The following is a 4,420-nucleotide window of genomic DNA, read 5'->3' as shown; positions in this document are numbered from 1 at the left end:
AATTCGAAATGAAGGACTTGGGAAGAACAAAATTTTGTCTTGGGTTACAAATTGAATATTCAAGAAATGGGATCTTTTGTACCAAGAAACCTATATAAGAAAGGTCTTAAAACGTTTTTATATGGATAAATCACATCCATTATGTATTCCGATGGTTGTAAGATCTTCAGAAAAAGATAAAGATCATTTTAGACCTCGAGAAAATAATGAAGAACTAGTTGGTCCAAAAGTACAATATCTTAGTGCAATTGGTGCACTCATATATCTTGCTAATCACACACGACCTCATATATCATTTACTGTTAACCTATTAGTAAGATATAGTTCGTCACCAACATGAAGACATTGGAATGGAGTTAAGCAGTTCTTCGTTACCTCAAGGGTACTATGGACATGGGGTTATTTTACTCAAACGTACCCAAGACTGACCTCATTGGTTATGCAAATGCTGGATTCTTGTCTGATCCATATGTCGGTAGATCACAAACAGGCTATTGTTCACATATGATGGTATAGGCATTTCATGGCATTCTATGAAACAAATCATATCAGCCACATCATCTAATCATGTAGAAATTCTTTCAATGCATGAAGCAAGTCGAGAATGTGTATAGCTAAGATCGATAATACATCACATACAAACTACTTGTGGCTTATCTTCTAGCAAAATGATCCCAACAATTCTATATGAAGATAATACTACATGTATTGCGCAACTAAAAGAAGGTTACATTAAAGGAGATAGAATAAAACATATTTCACCAAAATTCTTCTTCACTCGTGATCTTCAAAAGGATGGTGAAATCAATATCCGGCAAATCCATTCCAATGAAAATCTACCAGATTTGTTCACCAAGTCACTTCCTTATACAATATTTGAAAAGCTTGTTGATGACATCGAATGCCGTAGACTCAGAGATATCAATTGATGTTACTAAGAGGGGGAGTTAACACATGTTGTACTCTTTTTTCCTTGACTATGGTTTTATCCCCTTGGGTTTTTCCTAGTATATCGATAAATATGTACTCTTTTTCTTCCTCTAGGTTTTTATCCCATATGGTTTTTCCTAGTTGAAGTTTTTTAACAAGACACATATTTGTATAATGGACATCTAAGGGGGAGTATTATGAATATTATGTGGATATCTATTTACTCCTTCCTCTTCATCTTCTCCAAGTAACTTCCACTACTCCTACCATCCATTACTCCTCCACTATCATTCACTCTTGTAACTCACCTCCATTCACATTCATGGGATTGATTATCCACTATTTGTCATTTAAGGACAATTGTAACCTATGTATAAAACTATACCTATAAATAGGGCATGTCATTTGTGTTGTAGTGCAAGTGAAGAAATACAAAAAGTTCTCTCATTCTCTTGTTTTCATCTTTCTACTTTTGTGGTTTCATTTTTGTTCTATTTCATAAGATGTAAGAATTTATCTTCAAATTAAATCATTATTTATTTAATGCATTTATAATACATTCTTGTAAATAATTGTAGGCTCTGGAGTTAGGAAGAGACATTTCTATGTTTGAATTGTTCAAGAGAACGCTTTTAAATGATAAATCTGGAAAATTTGCATACCAGCGAGCGGCAATAGCTCATGTGAGTATATGTTTCTAATGTTTGTCATATTGAATCACTGAAATTGTGCTGACGGCTCGAGGCCTGACTAGTTGTAGTGTGAGTCTTATTGAATATTAATCATATTAAATCATTTGGATTGTGTTGACTGTCTAAAACCACATTAGTGTTATGCAACAATTTATTGCTTCTGATTTGTTGGAAGTTAAAGAACTTATATACATGCTATTCTCCAATCTACTTTGCTTCGTTGTTGAATTTGAGTTACATTTGCATATTTTTTAATTTGACAAAATTGGTGAATATGTCATCATCTATTGGAAATTAGTGAATAATGTTATCCTTTCTTATTTTTGGTCCAATTTTATTTCTGTAAATTGGTTTTCCTAAAAAAAAAAACTCATATTTCTTTTACACTTAAATTGTTCTGGTTGTGGACTTATTTTTTTTGAAGTTGGGATTAAGTTGAGCAAGATCTTGCCTTCTAAAAAAAACAAGCATATGAGGCATTCATTTTTTGCTGCAACAATTTGCTAAAAGAAAATTTTATAGTTTTAAATTCAACATATGTTATAGCATCATATTCAATTTTTTTTTTTTCAATCATACAAGTGGGATTTTTTTTTGTGTTTATGGTTTTGCTTGACATTAATACTAAATTTTTATTGCGTCATGATGAATTCTTTCCTTTTTGTGATACATGATTATGAATGCTTATATAAAACATACTTTTATCTTATGTACTCCCATTATTTTTTGTTTAATAAGATGAATTCATGAGGAGAAAGACAAAATTAAGTTCTGAAAGAGGCTCTCCAAGTGTGCAATCTAGTCAGGAAGAATTAACATATGATTAGAGGTTACAAGTGGTAGGAACAAGAAGGGTTGCATATATGGATTTGGATTTGAGGTTAATGATGATATTTGTATGCCTCAGAGATCTTCTCCTTCCATCAATAGAACAAGCATCAATACTAATGTTGAAACTGAATTATGCACAAGGATAACAGAGCTTCATAAGAGAATCAACAAATTAAACAAGAGCATCAAGAGATGAGACAAAATTATAGCAAAATCATGTCCGTGTTAGAGCAAATGGGAATTAGATTATCTGAGCCTTCTAGTAGCAATATAAATTTAGAAAATAACAGTTGAGAGTTGTTATTATTATTAGATAGTTGGGTTATTATTTTTGACTTTTAGTTGACATTTGACATTTGAAGTGTCCAGGATCTATCAAAGACTATGTATTTTTCAATTATAGCATGTTTGATTTTCAACAAATTCATTGTCTTTTGCTCCCCCTAAAAAACTAAGCAATTAATCAAAATAAAATAGTATAATGTAATAAAAGAAAGAAAAAATAAATTACCCATGGAATTACTGACGGAATATTGCGTGGCAGATTAGCCACGGAATATTTCGTGGGTAATTCCATGGCAAATTAGCCACGGAATATTCCGTCAATAATTTTGTGACAAATTTTTGACAGAAAATTTCATTCCAAACTCTGTGATGGGCATTATCTGTTGAAAATCCATCAGAAATTCCTAACGGAATTTCCATCAGAAATCCATGGGAAATTTCTGGTGGAATTTCAGATTCTGTCGCAAAAGAAATTAGTGATGGAAAAATTTCTATCGGTAATTTCCTTCTGCCACAAATATGTCAGTATTTCTATTAATAATTTTGTATTCTGTCAGTAATTGCATGTTTTTTTTTACAGTGAATAAGAAATTTTCTTAGGATGTCTGTTTTATCTTTGAGTAGTAACAAATTGTCACGTTTCCTACTGACTGGCATTGGGAAGTTGTCAAATTTGGAAACTTTAGACTTGTCATCAAACATGCTAAGAGGACAAGTCCCATCCCAGATAAGTGATTGCACAAACTTGTTGTGTTTAAACTTGAGCAATAATGGCTTCGTTGGCAAAGTCCCATACCAAATTAGAAATCTTGAATTCTTACAAGACTTTTTGGACTTGAGTTATAACTCACTTTCTGGTGAAATACCCATGGCTCTTAGTAAACTCACAAGGTTGATAAGCTTGAATATGTTTCACAATAATTTGTTAGGTCCTATCCCTAATTCCCTAACAGCAATGCAAAGCTTGTCAGTCCCTGATCTTTCTTATAATAATTTGGATGGTCCTATACACGATAATGTAATTTTCAATTCTTCTAATCTAGTGGATTCGAGTCACAACAAAAACTTATGTGGGAGGATCCATGGTTTGCAGCCATGCAATGTCACAATTATAAAACCCATTGGAGGAGGTAACAAAAGCAAAGTTGTGGAAGTTGCTACTACTTCTATAGCAAGTGCAGTGATTGTTTTGTTTATGCTACTTTTGATTTATGCCATTCGCGATAAGAGAAACTCAAGAGCTTTAGAACATAAAGCTAGAGTGAATAAGGAAAATCCATTCTCAATATGGCACTTTGATGGCAAAATCATGTATGATGACATAATTGAAGCAATTGAGGATTTTCATGAGAAATACCGCCTAGGTGCAGGAGCATTTAGAAAAAAAGTCTACAAGCTGATATTACCAGGGGAGGATCAAGTATTTGCTATAAAAAAGTTCATATGCAAAGAAAATAGCTTTGACATTGAGCATATTAAAGCTTTTAAGAATGAGATCAAAGCCATGATGAAAACTCGTCACCAAAACATTGTGAAATTGTATGGATTCTGCTCACAAAGGTTGCACACATTTCTAATTTATGAATGCATCGAAAGAGAGAGCTTAGCTTACATGCTTAGAAATGATAAAGAAGTATTGGAGTTGGGTTGGTCAAAGAGGTTTCATATTATCAAAGGGGTAG

This window comes from Neltuma alba, unplaced genomic scaffold (genome assembly GCF_004799145.2).
Source record: "Neltuma alba isolate B1F8T4 unplaced genomic scaffold, ASM479914v2 tig00012057_pilon, whole genome shotgun sequence".
NCBI classification, from domain to species: domain Eukaryota; kingdom Viridiplantae; phylum Streptophyta; class Magnoliopsida; order Fabales; family Fabaceae; genus Neltuma; species Neltuma alba.
This window is presented reverse-complemented; position numbering follows the sequence as displayed.